Genomic DNA, 19934 nt, shown 5'->3' with positions numbered 1-19934 from the left:
ATCTGCCTGCACCACGAGCTCCCTGCTCAGCACGGAGTCCGCTTCTCCCTCTCCCTCTGCCCCTTCCCCTGCTCATTCTCATTTTCATTCTCTCTTCTCTCTCTCTCTCTCGCATGCACACATGCTCTTGCTCTCAAATAAATAAAATCTTTTAAAAAAAATGGAAAAACAAATATGTCAACTGGTTACTGTTTTACTACTGGTCATTCCAATATGGCTATTTGCTAGCCATAGCTCAACTCTCAAAATACATCTTACCACAAGAATCAAGATTATTAAAAATATCAAACTAATTCCAATTTCATTCATAGAACTTAAAAGACCTCAGTGACTCTCATCATTAGAAAATATCAGGAGATAAAAGCAGGCCAGTAGAAAATGCACAACCTCAAAAGTGGATGAGGTACTTTCCAAGAGCATCTTTTCAGGCAAGGTTGTTATTAACTATACAACTAACAAGGCACTAAGATACAATACCACCAAATGGCAATCACCTTGATATTTAAAAAGTCAGAAGGGCAGCAGAGAGTACAGCAATAAAAATCTGCTGGTAGGTGTGTCAAGAAGGCAGCCACGTAATCAAATATGAAATAACTTATGTGCAAAGATTTACATAATCCTAGACATAAAACACATTGTTCAGAGACTGAAAAATCTGTTGACCAAAATATTTTCTGCCAATACTGTAATGAAGATCACACTTCACTTCGGCAACAATGGTATAGGACTGTCATAAATTACTTGTTAGCTGTATTTTCCTTAACATCATTTCTGTCTCTTGTCCAGTTGTTAACTTGGGTTCTACCTTATACAATTTGCTGTAATAACTTGGTGTTCTTCTGTATCATAGCAGAATTGATACTTTACTATTAGTGAACCACGTGAAATTGCCAATATTTTACCATCTTTGACTTCAAAGAAGTCAATTTCAAAGAATGGCAATTTCACGTGATACAAGCTAATGCTTGATAACTCACAGCCCTATCGCTATATCAGCAACACATGCATTTAAAGAGAATAATCAAATGAGGCTTCCATTTTGTGTGCACTTCGGTGACTATATATAAGATTTAAGGGTGCATTAAACGTGAAAGGCGGTAACTTTTCAAGCTTTCACATCCATCAAAAAAGCACATTATATAAATATACATACGTGTGTGTGTGTGTGTGTATATCCTATATATAAATGTCCACAAAGGCAAATTCTACTTTGCAGTTACCAAAATTAACTTGATTGACAACTTACACGTTCAGCATTAACGATTTCTGGGCAATGAAAACAGCCTGAATGACATACTGCATATAACCATATAATAACTGCTATACTTGACGAGTGGCCCAGAAGTCTTCCCAGAAAGAGTGGCCTGCTCCACTCATGCCAATAGCCACAGGAAACTTAGTCACAGAACCTACACTGGAGACGTTCTGAGCAGACTGTTCTGAAATGTGATGGCTCATCAGACACAGTAGAATTTTAAATGAGCTTGGGCTTAATACATAACCTTCTCTTGGCCCGAAATTCTTTTCTAGTGCTTAAAAGTCTGAAGAATTCTCCATCTGCTCACAGTGCTCCCCCTTTAAGCCGTTCAACACGAAAACACTAGTAAATCCCCTGCCTGCCATTTTTATTTTTTTGTAACTCACAGACTGCTGTCCCAGGGAACAGACAACTCCAGCTAAAATGGATGGCTCTGCAACATTTTACAACATATAATGGGACTGGGCTGCCTTTTCTCTTTTGGGGAAAATACATTGTAATGTCCATGGGTCTGAGGATAAGAGATTATAGGAACCATGTCTTCAGTCTGATAAAGTAGCTAGTGGCAAGCCCAGGAATCCATAGCAATTAAAAGGCAAATAAAAGTTAAATATAGAATTTGTACATCTATTGTACATTATAATCAAGGATCTGATCTTGTTAGCAAATCATTAATTATTCCTTATCACTAACATCCTCTACAGTTGTAGGTAAGTGATGGGACATTACCAGGCCATTGAAATGCAAATTTGGGGGCAATAGTCACCAACCGTCATTTATATATCTGTAAATGCAAAATGGAGTTAGTTGGGCTGAACACCCGGCAGGCGGGGCTCAGGTTTTAGAGGCCTCTAGTTCTGTTTTTAAACCTACTTCTTCCAATACTACAGGACTATATTGCCTGGAAATCCATACAGCGAATAAGGGTCCTCAGAAAGAAGAAACAAAAGAGAGAACAATTTCTTTGTTGGTCTCACAGAACTTATAATAAATACTACAGTAACTCAATTAAAAATATTTACAGAGGACATAATTACCTCATTATAAAGGACCAAGCAGAGAAGGAAACTTTAGTAATTTGACAGTTCTGACTTTGGAGACTATATCTCTTAGAATGATAATGATAAATGATTACTTCTGGTCCAGTTTTCAATTTGTAGTAGCTCAGCTAAAAATCCATTGTTTTCCCCCAGTGCTTCATAATATTAGGGCTAGACTCTGTAAATATCTCCTTTGCCAGCTAGTGGAAAATGCTCGGCTTCGTCAGTGGAGGTCAACAGAGTAGTCCTGCAAGCGCAGACACTTCCCTCCAAGTGAAAATGGCAGACTGCGCCCACAGACTAGCGTAGTAGATCAGCTCCTGCCCTCCAGCAAGGCTGCTTCACAGCAGTACCACCCCCAGCCCTCCAGCAACATCAGGTCCAGCTCCAAGCTGCTGCCCCCACCGCCCCTGAGGCAACGGCAGGCCACCTCCACCCAGGCCCACCCTTAGGCTGGTGCTTCCCTCTTTGAAGAAGTCTGATCTTGAAGGAGAGTGCTTAAATTCCTTTATTATCTATTTTACCTCACCGTAGACTAGGTAGTAGCTGCTATCTCACACGTGCTACTTCTAGTAGTTTACCACTTTCTACCAGGAAGCAATTCTGTATAATTTCCCTGTTCAGATAACTGATGTGGTTTCTGTCTCCTGACTGATACACCTCCCTTTTTTCCCTTCAAGAATTATCAGGAATCAATACCATATTATCCCAAAGTAACTGCTTTTACTGCTCTGGATGGAGATTACTATACAACTTCTATGGTCTTCAAGAAGATTCTACTTCTTCCTTTCTTCACACAATCTAGAAGTAGCACATTTTAGACACAATGGGAATTTTCCAAAATGTCTAGCCCAATTAAACCTTTGGATGACAAGATGAAATTTCTGGTAACAACAGAAATTTACTAAAATGCCTAAATCAAAATGCCATTCACAAAACTGAACGTTTGTGTGTGTGTGTGTGTGTGTATGTATACACATATATTCAGTGAGTTCAATTCACAGATCATTTATTAATCATGAAGTTAATCCTATTTGCTGAAAGGAGAAAATCTGGAAGTTTGGGGGCATAAATCAGATAAACATTACTTAGGCACACACACATTCAAACCTGAAAGCATATACTCAATTCTCACACATTATTTCCCAATATAGTTGCTTCTCAATGTGTCAACACTTTGACAATGGAAATGAAACACTCATTTATTCGTAGATGTTACCTGATGATCAGAATTGTTAAGACAAAACACATTTAATTATTACACATTAGGTATGGTTAAAGACCAGTTTCTGTATAATTTAATCTAGAATTTTTCCCCCATTTTTATTAAGTTTTTTAATTCCAGTATAGTCATAGAGTTTTATATTAGTTTCATCTGTACTAGAATAATTTTTTTAATAGTAAACAAAAAGTGACATTCATAAAAGAGAGGCATATTGTACTGGGACCTAATTTCTATGGGCAGTCCTTCCTTAGCATAAGTTCAGGAAGCACAACAACTAATTGAACAGGCTCGAGTGGAAGAAAAACTTGTAAATGTAAAACAAAAAATGCCTTAAAAATTTCAGAAATGTAAGGTCATACCTTAGAAGCACACCATTGTATCTCTAATATAAAACCTTAAAAACTTTATTGAGAATAGTATGAAAGATTTTCTTCTTTTTTTCCTATGACTAGTTATAAACAAAATTCAGAGTCTGGAAATAATTTACTCTGATATTTTCTTTTTTTTTTTTTTTTTTTAAAGATTTATTTATTTATTCATGAGAGAGAGAGAAGCAGAGGGAGAAGCAGGCTCCCAAGGAGCAGGGAGCCCGATGCGGGACTCGATCCCAGGACCCCGGGATCATGACCTGAGCCGAAGGCAGACGCCCAACCATCTGAGCCACCCAGGCGCCCTACTCTGATATTTTCTTTCAAGTTAATTTCATATAATACTCCAGAGAAAAACACATCTAGCTAAACACTGAGTTATAGGTAAGAAGCACTGAGATTTAATGGACATAGAATAAAACTGAATGTGAAAAAAATCTGCTGTGCCTTCCAAAGCCTACCTATTAATAAATGATATATGCTAAGAATCTCTAATCATTATGCTTTTATTTTTAAATCTATAAATAAAACTGTACTAAACTTTCTACCCAAGGGTTGTATAACACACTCGGACACTGGGGAGGGAGGGAGGAATATTGAAAATGAAAGCCAGAGAAAAATAAAACTGCTATTTCCAATTCTGAACATCCTCCGCTAATTTAAAATACCGTATTACTTATACTACTATAAAATATAAATCTATCTTTATACTACCATCTAGGAAGAACAGCTTCTTAAAAAGTTGCTATTTTGAAATAATTTTTTTTAGGCCTATAGCAAAGATGCATAAATAGGAGAGAGAATTCAAATATATCCTTCACCCAGCTATTCTCTCATGTCAACAACTCACATAACCATTGTAATGGAAGACAGTCGGAAGAAAGGCAGGCAGGGGCAAGTTCCACACAACTCCCCACCCCTCAAGAGGAAACTACCCTTAAAAGGAAAAAGACCTTGTCCTGTTATTCTACACCACCCTGAAAGGAGCCCTTCACCCTTTCCCATGTAAACAACTACCTGATAGGTAGATGAGCACACGGACAAAAACCTGATGGGCGACAGGTGCATGGAGGGTTAATCAGATTAAAACAGCCCACCAACAACCTCATAAAACCCTAGACTTAGAAACTCCAACACCAACCTTCTCGGATCCCCTTCCTCTTCAGGAGCTTTGTACTATCGCTCAATAAACTTTGCTTTGCTGCCATCCCCTTCCTCTCTGGTCTACCTCTTCGTTCTTCCAAGCGGCATGACCGAGAACCACGGGCACTAAAGGAAAAGAAATCCTCAAACAACTGTATGATTATCAAAACTAGGAAATTCATATTAGTAGACCACTACTGACTAAACTACAGACTTTATTTGAATTTGCTCACGCCCTCTTTCTATTCCTGTACCAACTTCAGGATCTCACAGTGTATTTAGCTCTCCTGTCTCTGTAGCCTCCTCCCATCTGTGACTGGCTCGTACACTTGTCTTTCAAGATTTTGACACTTAATGATGAATGCTGGTCAGTCATTTTGTAGACTGTCTCTTAGCTGGGGTTTGTTTGATCTTTTCTCACAATTACATTGAGGCAATGCATTTTTGGCCAGAAGACCATGTAAGTGATGTTGAGTCCTTCTCAGTGTTATCATATCAAGGTAACTATCTTATTACTGACAATGTTAACTTTCATCACTTGGTTAAAGTAACCAATTACAGTGGAATTCCAATTTCCCTTTGTAATTGATAAACATCTTGAGAGAAGATAGTTTAGGGTTGTTTTAATATACTGATTTTAGCATCCACTAGTGGACCTTGTCTGCAACAGTTATTACTATGGTCTTCGCCTAATGGAGATTTAGTATTTTCCTTATTACTTCTACATTTATTTTTATTAACTAAAATTCTTCTGCAAGAAGATCCTTTCTTGATAGAGTTACATTTGTATGGACTTATGGGTATTTATTTTGTTCTATGGGTTATAATCCCACAAAATATATTTTATTTCATTGCCCAAATTATTCTAGTTTTGGCTACTGAAAGCACCTTCGGGTTGGTTCTCATGTCCTTATGACATGCCCCCATCTATTTTAAGCCCTTTCTTAATTTTTGACATCAAAGATGTTTCAGGTTCAACTTGTACCTTCCCTGCCCCAGCCCTGGAACCCACCACTTCTCCAAGGAGTCTTGGGTTTTTATTAGAGAGTGGTATTTAAAAATCATTATCTGAGCTCTGGGTATACACATACTGTTACTAAGAATCTGGGATGTTACTGGGATGTCACTGCTCCCAGGCCCTTTGAATGACCAGAGCTAGGAAATCTATGTATGCATACTAACCAACATATACACACATATCTCTATTTCTCTATCTTCATGTATAGCAAAAACCATGAGTTCAAATGATATCTCAAGATTCATGCTGGTATTTTCCCTTACTTGTAACTGGGAAAAATCACTATTACCTTGGTCACTGTTATCCTAGACCCTTGAATACATATTATTTACTACCAAATTAAATGAAAATTGTACCTATTTATGTACCTTATTTTTTTGGCTCAACATAAAGGTAGAGATCTGACTACATAAAAATTATAAATGTCTATTACAAAGAATCAGAAAATATAAATAAAAACTGAAAAAGTATTTGTAATATAGATAGTATAAAAGTAAAGAACTTGATATAAAAAATAACACGGGGGGTGCCTGGGTGGCTCAGATGGTTAAGCACCTGCCTTCAGCTCAGGTCATGATCTCCAGGTCCTGGGATAGAGCCCCATGTTGGGCTCCCAGCTCAGTGGGGAGTCTGTTTCTTCCTCTCCCTCTGCCTCTCCCCCTGCTTGTGCTCTCTCTCTTAAATGAACAAATAAAATCTTTAAAAAATAACAACATGGGGCATGAGGATGAGGGATGGGCAAAATGGGTGAAGGGGATCAAAATGTTCAAAATTCAAGCTATAAAATAAGTCATGGGATGTGATGTACAGCATGGTGACTATTGTTTGTTTGTTTGTTTATTTATTTATTTGAGAGAGAGAGAGAATGAGAGATAGAGAGCACGAGAGGGAAGACGGTCAGAGGGAGAAGCAGGCTCCCTGCTGATGCGGGACTCGATCCCGGGACTCCAGGATCATGACCTGAGCCGAAGGCAGTCGCTTAACCAACTGAGTCACCCAGGCGCCCAATGGTGACTATTGTTAATAATACTGTATTACATATTTGAAAGTTGTTAAGAGAGTGGATCTTAAAAGTTCTCATCACAAGGGAAAAAGTAATTTAATAATTGTGTGTGATGCATTAGACTTACTGTGATGATCATTTAGAAATATATACAAATATCAAATCATTGTGTTATACACCAGAAACTAATATAATGTTGTATGTCCATTATATCTCAGTTAAGAAAAAAAAAAAAAAAAACAAGAGAATGAGTAATTCATTGACAAACTAAAAAATGGTAAACACATAACAAGAAAATCAACCTGAAAGGTTTAAAATACAAATTAGGGGTGCCTAGGTGGCTCAGTCGTTAAGCGTCTGCCTTCGGCCCAGGTCATGATCCCAGGGTCCTGGGATCAAACCCCTCATCGGGCTCCCTGCTCCGCGGGAAGCCTGCTTCTCCCTCTCCAACTCCCCCTGCTTGTGTTCCCTCTCTTGCTGTGTCTCTCTCTGTCAAATAAATAAATAAAATCTTAAAATAAATAAATAAATAAATAAAACAAATTAAAGTAGCAATAGATATTATTTCTTATTAATCATATTGGCAGACAAGAAAAATAATATCCTCAGAGTTGAGGTATAGAGAAACAGCAAAAGAGTAACTGATACAACTTGACTGGAGGACAACATGGTAGAAGTACCCAGATGTAGAACAGGGATAAACTTTCACATGGGGATTTACTTCTAGGAAGTTATCAACAAAGTATAAACACATACAAGCACACACACAGGTGGCAATTGTAATAAGGTGTCTCTAATAGTAAAAACTGGAAACAATTACACATTATAATGTTTCCGGGCATGACTGTCTTAAAGTTTGACCTGTTTAGGGTTTGCTTAACTTATTAAATCTGTAAATTTATGTCTTTCAGCAAATTTGGGAAAGTTTCCCCCATTCATTCTTCAAATACTTTTTCTGACTCATTCTGTTTTCTCTTCCACTGAGATTCCTAAAGGTCTCTTTGAGACAGAATACTGCTGAGAGGAACTGAGGAAGGTATAAATAGTGCAATATACCACATTCACATATTGGAAGACAATATTGTTAACAAGTCAGTTCTTACCAAATTTATCTATAGATTTTAAGGCAATTCCAATCAAAATTCCTGTAGGCTTTCTGCTTTTTAAAGCAAACTGACAAGTAGATTCCAAAATTTTTATCAAACCACAAATGACTGAGGACAGCCAAACCAATTTAATAGAACTCAACTGAAGAACTTATGCTACCTAATTTCAGTACTTACTCTAAAGTTAAAGCCATCAAGACAGTGTGGGAGTAATACATAAACATGGATTAATGAAAGAGGATAGAGGATCTAGAAATAGACCCAAACATCTATGATCAACTGATTTTCAAAAAAGGCAATTTAATGGGGGCAAAAAAGAAAAATGCTTTCAACAAATGTGGCTGGAACAACTGAATTTCTGTACATATATTAAAAAACTATTTAAAAATATTTACTTCACATCATACTCGAAAATTAATTCAAACTACAGCATACACCTACATGCAAAAGCTAAAACTGCCAGAAGAAAACACAGCAGGAAAAATCTTTGAAACTTTGGGGTAAGCAAATATTTCTTAGAGTACAAAAAGCATGAATGATAAAATAATTGATAAATTGTACCTCATTGAAATCAGAGAACTGTGTTCTCCAAAACACATTGGTAAGGTAACCAAAAGGCAGTCCACAGAATAGGAGATTACTCATTTCCCAGGTGGAAAGGTTTCACACACACTTTTCACAGATGGAAAGGTTTCTCTATACAAAGTAAAGAGTAGACTCACAGGATAGTACACCAAATTGTCTTCCAAAGCTTAAACCAATTTACACTCCACAGTAGGTGCAAAAAACATTCTATTTGCTCTAAATTCTCACCAAACTTTGATAATGTCAGACTAAGTTTTCAGTTTGGTAGATAAGAAATGATAGTTCACTTAGCTTTTAATTTGCATTTACCTGATTACAAGGCATGGCATCTTTTCAGAGGTTTGCTAGCCATTCTTATTTCCTCTCTGTGAAGTGTGTTTCCAATCTTTATGCATTTTTCTTCTCAGCATTTTTTTTTTCAAATATAAATGTGTTTAAGAATCTTTTGTCAGTTACCTGTGCTATAAAGACCTTTTCCCTCTTTGTGGCTTTACTTTTCACTTTACTGTAAAGATATTTTTAACTACAGAAGTTTGTAATTTTAGTGTAGTTGAATAATTCATCTTTTTTATTGTCTGGTTAGGCTGTCACCTGTTTATAGAATCATGCTCCAAGGTCATGTGTCATCATTTTAAAGTATTATGGTTTTAGCATTCATATTTAACTCTTTAAATCCACATAGTTTTGTGGGATTTTTTACTTTTGTTTTGTTTTGTTTTGGGGGTGTTGGCTATAATGGGCATTAGGGATACAATTTTATTATTCTTCTGTGGTAACTATACCAGTTACCAAAAATTCTATCCTTTATTTCACTGATCTACAATGCTAGATCTGTATAAAATCAAATTTCTATGTCAATTTAGAACCATTTCTGTGCTATTCTGTTCTATGGATAAGTCTTTTGGTCTGTTCTGCAATAAGATAATACCATATTAATTACTATAAGTTTATAACTTTTGATATAAGGTAAAAGAAATCTCTCCACCTTGTTCGTCTTTATAAGTGTCCTGGCTTGGGGCACCTGCGTGGGGCAGCCGGTTAGGCATCCACCTCTTGGTTTCAGCTCAGGTTGTGATTTCCCAGTTGTGGGATCGAGCCCCACGTCAAGCCCTGGGACGGGCTCGGCGAGCTCAGCGCAGAGTCTACTTGGGATTCCCTTTCTCCCTCTGCTTCTGCTCCTCCCCTCTGCACTCACGCACACGCTCTAATAAATAAATATTAAAAGAGGCAAAAAAGAAGTGTCCTGGCTTTTATTAGCTCGTTGCTCTGTCCCATAAATATGAGAATCAGCTTGTTAAGTTCAGTAAAGAAAACAACAAAGATCTTACTGGTGTTTTGTTTGGAATGGTACAAATTTATAAAAATGGCCATTCTGATTATATTGAGTACTCCAATCCACAAAACTATCTTCTTATTTATCTAGGTCTTTAAAAATGCTTTTTAATAAAATTAATTTTTTTCTATAAAAGTCTTGCATATTCTTTAAGTTAATGCCTAGGTATTTTCTATTGTTACGGTACTTCATAGGTTGACTTTTTTATAATTTTATACTTCAAAAGACTATAAATTAGGATTAAAAGAGTTAATATTTGTAAAGTCTAAATCAGTGGCTGGTATATATGTGTTTATTGAATAAAACAAAATAAATTTAATATTCCATTTATCTCTGGTATGTTGATTTTAGAATACTTTTGACTAGCTATTAAAGGAATGATGTTGTAATTTTTTAGTGTTTATATGAGATTTACATATTAATTTGGGAATAACTGAGATATTCACCACATGGAATCATCCATCGAAGAACTACATATTCAAATTTTTATTTCCCTCAGTAAAATATTATAATTTCCTCCATATTTCTTAAATTTATTCTTAGCTATGGGACTTCCTTTAGATGCCATAATTATTGAGAATTTAATATTTTAACTTAAAATGTAAACATTACATGAATATCCACTCACTGTTAAAAAAAAATCTTTTAAACAAACAAATGTTTCTAGTAAATCCCCCAATTCCTTTCATTATTGGGTAAGTTGGGTATTTTTTGGCATTTACATTCTTTCTATGCTAAATGCCTGACAGCAGTCTTACTCAGGCTGGTTGGTTTGTTTTTTTCCTCCTGGCTTTTGGGGTCTTATTAGTTTGATGTGTCTTTTAAAAAAATCGTTATTTTCTACACTTTCTATTTTGTTCACTAGTAGAAAACCTACTGAATTTTGAGTATTTGTCTTGTTGATTAACCATCTGGATACTCTTGAGTGATAAGATCTATTTCTGGTTTTAAAAGCATTACTACTGGGTCGCCTGGGTGGCTTAGTCAGTAAATTATCTCCTTCCGCTCAGGTCATGATCTCAGGGTCCTGGGATCCAACCCCACCCCACTGGGTCATCCTCCTCTGGCTCTGTGCTCAGCGGGGAGTCTGCCTGTCCCTCTACCCTGCCACCTGCCCCAACCTGTGTTCTCTTGCTCTCTCTCAAATAAATAAAATCTTTAAAAAAAAAAAAGTAAATAAAAGCATTACTACTATGTCTACTATGTTAAAAAGCTACTAGAAGGGGGATAAGGGTAGAAGCTGGAAGGCTTGGCAGTAACCGGGTGAGAAATGAAGTTAGTCAACCAGGGTGATCATAGTAAAGGTAGTAAGAAGTAGCTGAATTTTTCATGTATTTTGAAGGTAGAGTCAGTAACATTTCCTGATGGATTGGATGTTTGTTTGTTTTGTAGAGTCTAGCCCTGTCTTTGACAGTTTCTCTTTGCAGATACGATGTGATTCCAAACTTCAACTTCTAAATCACACAAAAATCAGTGCTACTGTACTTTAAGTAGTTTGAAGAGCCCAGGCAGCCACCAAGCCACCTCTATGGAGCCCCAGGGCTCTGGAAACATAATTTGAAAACCGAAAGCAGAAGGAAAGAACTTTATATTTATTGATTTCATATAAGCATTTAGGTCCTCTCGTGGCCTGGGTGGCACCAAAAAGTTCACCGGCTCTTGCTCTATGATCACAGATGCCAAAGTGTAAAGTGGTAACATAGACTTAGGCATCTGCCCATTTAATAGAATCCTAGAAATTGTGTGTTCTAAGGACATGGCAGGGAATCTACAAATAAGTTCACAAGATATTTCTGTTCACTCCTTACTGTTAAATGTTTTTGTTCACTTCTTCCTAAAAGGCTTTTTTTAAGGGGGGGGGGGCAGAGGGAGATAGAATCTTAAGCAGGTTCCACACCTAGCCCACGCTTGATCTCACAACCCTGAGGTGAAATCAAGAGTCTGATGCTTAACCAACTGAGCCAGCCAGGTGTGCCTTACCGAAAGGCTTTATGAGAGAACTATCACAACTTCTGCAGCCTCTGGCGCGCGCGCGTCTGTGCCCGCGCATTTTTTTAAGTAATCTCTGCGCCCAACGTGGGGCTCAAACTCATGACCCTGATATCATTAGTCGCATACTGTACTGACTGAGCCAGCCGGGAGCCCCAAGTTCTGCAGCTGAGATGTTCCTTTCTGATATCAGATTATTTGAACTTACAGAATTAAATATATTAATTACAGTGATACTGGAGCACATGTATATTAAGACACACAAATGTGAAAAAACCATTCTGCAGAGCTATCAGAAAACTTCAGGTCAAGGTTATTTAAAAACGAGAATGTCCTGTGCAAAAAGAAAAAAGGGGGGTTGCTACCGGCAATACAATGCTAATACTTGTCACTGAATCTACTACTCAGGCAGCCCAGTGATAAGAAATCAAGGAAGTTAAAAATTGAAATAAAATTGAAAACTGAATTTAGGTAATTAATATATACATTAGATGGTTGTCAGGGTCTTATGCCAATGTCACATCACATTCTAGACCAAAAAATTGTCATAATGCCTTTGTACTATATTCCTATAAGCATATAGATCTCAAACTACCACAGATGTTCCATATAGCTACTGAAATAAATTCAACATAATACATGTCCACAAAGCTGGATATGTGTAGAGAATGAATTTTACAGAAACAACCGCAGCCTGGTAAGTTGCTATGAGGTATCCGTAAGGAAGGATGGCAGAAAAATACTCTATAAATATGCCCAGCTTCTATATACTGACCCCTACCTCTGAGACTAATAATACATTATATGTTAATTAATTGAATTTAAATAAAAAATAAAAAAATAAAGATGCCCAGCTTCAAACATATGGCATGGCTATGGACTACTGGAGCCTATAGGAGCAGACAGAAAAACTGGCATAGAGCAATCAAAATAAGATAGTCAAGTTCACATGGCAGCAATAAACACAAGCACTCTATAGTAATAATAATAAAGTAATAATTTCATAGAACCCTGTAATTTTGATAGAAGTGGCCTTAGAAATAACCTTGTCCCATTTACCTGTTCTATGGAAGAGAACCCAAAACAAAGTAGTGACTTAACCAAAAAACAACTGCAAATTAAAGTTATTGTTGGATAACAAGGATGGCATTACATCACCAGTCTATAATGAAAGTGTCAGATCTCAGTTAAAAAATGATAAAGCTGTTACACAACATAAATTATTTACAAGAAAAACAAAGGAGTAGTGAAAATTTCCATTTGATCTTAGTTTGTTGATGCGGTTAAAATAGGAAACAAAGTGATAATATGCCTATAGAAATTTATCCCATTACAAATAAGTAATTACAAAAATACTCAGTGTTTTATTTAGACACGTATATAATAATGTGGCCAAAGAACAGTGTATTTTTACATAAATCCTCTAGGAACTAATAGGCTTTACCACAAACAGAATCAGCATGTGTTGTAGAAGAGAATTTCCTGGGCTTTGGGGGGAAAAAATGCATCCGGATTCAAATCCCTCACAAGACAGATAATTTAAAGAAGTTGCTAATTTTTTGTAACAGTTCACTCATATAGAAAATGTTGATGGTAATACCTATCTCATAAGGTTCTTAAGAAGATTTTTTAAAGTAGTATAAACACTATAAATTTCCTAGCAAACAGCTCAGCTGTTTTCTTTCCTTATTCTTCTATAAGCATTTCTTGTAACATTAACATATACTAACATTCAGCTAAAACTTAAATGCTGGGCACTTTTCTAGGTGCTTTGCATACACTCATTTACCTAATCCTCACAATAACTCTGTGAGGTAGGTACTATTATTATCCCCATTTTTAAGTTAAAGAAACTGAGCCAGGAAGCATTTAAGACTACACAGCTACTGAGTGGAAATGTCAAGATTCCACCCCAAGCAATCCAGAATAATAAAATTCCAATAAAAAAGCTGAACTACCTAAAGAATTAGCTCTGAGAGTGATATAAATGTCACTTATTCACTCAGATTAGTTCCCATTATCTCTTCCATTTTAAACATAAAGAAAATTATAATATATATTGTGCGTTAAGGTAATTTAATGACCAGAAATGCCACAGAACACTCAATTTAAAATAACTAAAGGATTCCCTATTCTAATGGGTGTCTCTACTCTGGCTACACATGAAAATTACATGTGCAGTTTTAAAAATCAAATAGATACCCAAACACCACCCCTGATTTTCTGAATAAGAACTCCAGGGTACAGATCATTTTAAAACACTCTACATAAGATTTTAGTGCACAGGCAGAGCAAAGAATTACTTTTCTAAACACAGGTGTACTGGCAATGCAAGACAAGTAGCATCTGGAACCAGGATGAGTTCAAAGGTAAAATTCCACATGAGAAGTGGGGGTTGAAGAACATCAAATGCTGAGTCAGTGCAATGAGAAGGATGAATGAATGAGGTGGACAGTGGAGTAAGAACACAGGAAGGCAGGATTACTTCCCAGTGCTAGGAAGCCTGGGTGAGCAACAGCAGAGAAAGCAAACACAAATGCAGCAGCTCAGCAACACAATCTGATGTCTTGTTTGTGAACAGTGAAAATATCCATTTTTTGTCATTGCTTATCCTTGTAGATGGCATGATGTGTTCCTCATCATTGTTGCTACTTTTATTCATTACGTGCAAATACCACTAGTTTTGTAATTAATTGCAATTCAGTGACTTTGTCCTAATCTTGCTGATAAAACATTTGAGATTTGGCTTAACTTTCTTACCTTAAAATTTAGGAAATAAATTCATTATAAAATCAACCTCAACCAATACTAATATATTCATCAAATAAACATGCATGGTTAGAAAGCACATGAAGTACTGGAGAAACATTTTCATGACAGTAGGTTACAACAAAATAAAATCAAACATAGTACATTGTGCCAGGAAGTGTAAAACTCTAAAATACAAGTTTCATAGAATTAAAACATTCCTAAAGTAGTGCCTGAGGCCTCTTTCCATTTGGTGGTATTACAGCTAAACAGATAATCAAGATGACTATAACTCTGTTGTTTTAAAAATTGTAATAACAGATAAGCAACTTATTCCAACAAACTCTTACTCAGAGTTCTTATCCATTTTTATTTTAGTGACTTTTTTTTGAGAATTGAAACTGTGGATCCTTTTCCCAGAACAGACACACAGATCAGAGAAACACCGCATTTTCCAAATGTAACATCAGAAAAATCATAAGCCTTGGCCAGCTGAAGAATCCAGCATTACAGGATTTCTAAAGACCCACTGTGGGAGGAGATTCATTTTCTCTCTTCGAAATATTTCACACTATAGATGAAAGCCATTTCATAAGTCTGGAGATGTCTATTTTGTACATGTTTATATCTCCAGGGCACCAGCACATCCCCAACGTTTGAGTCAACAGATGTTCATATTTACAGGTGACCTGGTACTTGCCGATGTCCCCCTCTTTTTTGGAGCACCGCTCCTGAATCTTACTTGCTTATAACATAAGACAACTATGTGAAATGGTGAAAATGACCTGATTTAAAGTTGCAAAATAGGTATTCAAGTCCAGGCTTAGCAGTAGCATCTTAATACATTTAACCTATGCCCTCAATTTACTGTCGACATGAAGAAAGTTTAATCTCACAAAGCTCTGGTGAGCACTGGGCAAATGTTCAGGTTCCTCCTCTGTTAAATGTTAACAGTAACAGTAACCATTTGATAGGATTAGAAGATTAAATAAGATACTATGTAGGGGCACCTGGGGGGCTGGGCCGGTTAAGCAGCTGCCTTCGGCCCAGGTCATGATCCTGGGGCCCTGGGATCAAGCCCCGCATCGAGCTCCCCGCTCACTGGGGAGCCTGCTTCTCCCTCTGTCTGCAGCTCCCCCTGCGTGTGCGCTCTCTGTCAAATAAATAAAGTCTTAAAAAAAATAAGATACTATACGTAAAGGACACAGCAACATGCCTGGCACAGAGTAAATGCTCAATAATCAGCTGTTATTAACGTGCCTCCTCTTGTGCTGTCTTATAAAACAGAAGGGTTATGAGAGATGTGTAAGGAGTTGAAGTAAAAAGTGTGTTCAATGAATGGTGGTCCCTCTTTCCATTTCTGATGGAAGAAGAGGGAACCGGGACACACACGAGTCAGTGACGTGCTGAATGGAAGCCTGGAGAGGCTGTCCACCTCCTCCCCTCCACATTGGAAGTACTCATCTGCCCCTACGCTCGTGGGGGTGTCGTGGCTGGCAAGTTTCAGCTGAGTCTCTGTGGGATTTGTGCTAGGATGAAGAGAGCTGCTCATCCAAGGTCACACCCCCTATCCAGGGCACCACGCTGAATGTAAACACAGGGATATGAACAACACAGGGATATGAAGGCTAAGCCCTTTGCCCCAGTTCAAGGACAACTTTGAGGGCAGTTCCAGTTCCAGAGTTCCTTGGGATAAACTGAAGCTCTCTAAGCAACTGAAGTGCTATTCAATGTTTCCCTTTGCCCAATCCTGCTTCTTTCACTGCCTAAAAGTACTGATCCCAAGAATACTCCTGCACACAAATCTCAGAGTCCACTGCCTAGGGAAATGGCTTACGCTACTTGTCCAAAGTCAAAAAGCCAATGAAAGGTCAAATGGGATTTACTACAGATGTGCCAGCATAAATTCCACAATTATAAAGTGAGGAAGAAGAGACCAAATGAAAGAATGAACCAGGGGCGCCTGGGTGGTGCAGCTGGTTAATCGTCCAACTCTTGGTTTCAGCTCAGGTCATGACTCAGGAGAGTGAGACTGAGCCCCGTACTGGATTCTGCACTCAGCCTGGAGTCTGTTTGAGATTCTCTCCCTCTCCCCATCCTACTCGTGCTCTCTTTCTAAAATAAACAAATCTTAAAAAAAAATAAATGAAGCAAAAGACCTATAGACAACATTATAAATGCTACCCTCAAATATCCTAAGAGTGTCTCATTTGTGGATCAAAATAAAAATGAAGAGTCATCTCTATTGAAGTTGAGGTGAAATAAGAGAGTGTCCATCCCTACAAGAAGAGGAAAATGAGAAGGTCATGAAGGTGAATTTCCTGGGATGCTCTCTATTTCACTTCAAAAGCAGAGACTAACTGGACCAAAAGGGGCTTTGAAGACAGAATAGTTCTTTATTTTATACAAGAGGAAACTGCAACTCAGACTGAGGGTACACAGAAAGAGTGGCCTAGTCTAGGCTTTTTAAATTTCCAGAGTCCTTCAGCTTTGTCTTCAATGTGTGATTGTGACATTTTATGTAAAGTGTACCTCCCACAAAAGATCAGATATCTTCAAATATAAGCATGAAATGCATTATGAAACTACGCGTGACTTTTGAATTAGGCATCAGCGTCACTCTTCTCTCCTATCAAGGTGGATAACTGGGAACTGACCACATTATAAGTATTCACAGAACAGAATGGCTTTACAAGGAAGGTTAGAATTCACTATCTATACCTCTGGCTACATTAGCAATTAACTTTCATCAAATATTGTATCTTAATGGCCTTATCTCAAAATGAGGATAATAATCTCATTCAGTAGGATGCCATGAAGACTAAATATTTAATGGTCACAATGCATTCTAAATGCCACATAAACAAATAACATAGCAATACATATAGCGACTTCTAGCAGGTTAATATTACACATAACTAATCAAAAAGAGCCTAAGAAAGGCACAAATACATTTAGACATCTGCTTCCAATCACGAGAGCAAGATTTAAACTGATATTTTATATTATTAAAATAAAATAGGGTAACCACAATAAGTGAGGAAAATATCAAGGACATTTTACACTTTTTTTTTAAAGATTTTATTTATTTATTTGAAAGAGAGAGAGAGATAGTGAGAAAGAGAGAGAGAGCACGAGCAGGGGAAGAGGGAGAAGCAGGCTCCCCGCTGAGCAGGGAGCCCGATGCAGGGCCCGATCCCAGGACACTGGGATCATGACCTGAGCCGAAGGCAGATGCTTAACTGACTGAGCCACCCAGGCGCCCCATTTTACACATTTTAAACTGGTTCTAAAAAGTACTGTATCATTCGCTTTTAATTTTTTTTTAATTTTTTCAAGTAGGCTCCATGACCTGAGGCTCGAACTCACAACCCTGAGATCAAAACCCGAGCTAAGAACAAGAGTCGGACACTTAACTGACTGAGCCACCCAGGCACCCCAGATTTCTGACATTTAAAGGAAAGTCTGTCATGTATTATTCTTTTTTGGATGATGGTGGATATCAAGTAGTTATGGTAAATATTCTATTGCATATATTTATAAGAACAGTATTTTATTTTTAAATGTCAATATTCACACTATCCTCCAAATTACATCTTTTGCAAATGTTTAAATTTACAATTGAAAAGTTTTAGCTGTTAACATAAAAACATGCAAGGAATCAGATATTTCTTGATCCTCATTAGAGAGATGGTAACCAAAAAAAAAAAAAAAAAAATTGAAAGTCACCAGACTACTGAATCAGGCCAGTTTCATTAACCTCTAATATTCTAATGTCAAGACTCTACGTAAGAAGCTACATACATAAATCCTAGGGTGTCTACCCTGGCATAGAGAGGTGAGCCTTCTGTAGAGTGGGTGAGATTTGAGCAGGGTTTTATGCCTGAAAAGCAGGGAACCTGCAGAACCTGAGAAAAGATAAAGATGCTAGAGGTAAGGGTGGAGGGGCTGCAGCGGGCAGGCCTTCACCAGAGACGGAGAGCAGGTGCACACAGGCCTTCACCGGAGACGGAGAGCAGGTGTACACAGGGGGAAATGCAAAGGGCATGGGTTTTCAGGTCCCAAGAAGCTTGAGTTCAAGTTCAGATTTTACTACATTGTGGCTGAGCTACTTTGAAGACGTCTTAATTTCTCTTTTAAGGATCAAATGAGGGGATAGAAAACTCTTCTTAAATTATGAACAGGTTAGTCAGTAAGCCCTTCTCAAGGAGGAGCCATTAAACACTAGTAGTGTGTGGATGGTCAAAGCACCAGCTCTGGAACCAAAAGACTGTGTTGAAACAAAACCTACCATTTCCTTAAGGTATGATCTCAGCCAGGTCACCAAACCTCTCTGTGCCCAGTTAGCCTTATGTGTCAAATAGAGATAACTAAGGTGCCCATTTTATAGGGTTATTATGAAGATTAAGTGAGTTAATGTATGTAAAAGAGCTTAAAATCGTGTTCAAAGAATTATTTATTGCTGTTGGTGGTGGTTTTGTCATTATTACTCTCTGATTCTCAATGTCAAATAGGGATCAGGAGAACACCAATGACAAATAAGTATTTGATTAAGAATCTAAAAAAAAAAAAAAAAGAGGAGCAGGGGTGGGGACAGGCAGCTAAATCTATAGGAGGGTTTTAATAATAAAAGCTACTAATATGGCTCCATGATTTCACAACAAAAGTATGTGACAATGAGCCAGGGAAGTTTCCTGCTGTTGTAACTAGCAAAGTAACATATCATATATCTTTTTCCCTTGCTAAAGGGCTCAAAACCCCAAAGCGCATTGCAATTTGTTCTATAAAGAATACTTTGTGATATATTCAGTAGGACTATATTTGGTCCTTATAATGACACAGTTTGTTAGAAATAATTTTGCAATACGGTAGGAGTATTTTGACCTTACCTAAAGGAGTTCTAACACTGAAATATCAAAAGACATTATAAAATATCCTTAACCTGTTATTAACATTCCAACCACAGAATACAAGGTAGCAGTACCACACAAGCTCTTTGAACTCCGATTGTAACTAATTCACCCCCACTCCTGACTTTTCAAACCACATTCAGGACATATTGCATAGTTTTATAGAAATTATTTTAAAAATTAGATGTTTGGGCTAAAATCCTGACCG

General features: G+C 37.3%; 1 protein-coding gene across 5 annotated transcripts in view; it reads right to left on the bottom strand.

The window, feature by feature from the left end:
- WDR7 (WD repeat domain 7) overlaps positions 1-19934 on the bottom strand; it is a 364018-nt gene that overhangs the window by 127358 nt on the left and 216726 nt on the right. The window lies entirely within an intron of this gene.

The sequence above is a fragment of the Zalophus californianus genome, chromosome 14 (assembly GCF_009762305.2).
Source record: "Zalophus californianus isolate mZalCal1 chromosome 14, mZalCal1.pri.v2, whole genome shotgun sequence".
Classification (NCBI taxonomy): Eukaryota; Metazoa; Chordata; class Mammalia; order Carnivora; family Otariidae; genus Zalophus; species Zalophus californianus.
This window is presented reverse-complemented; position numbering and strand designations above follow the sequence as displayed.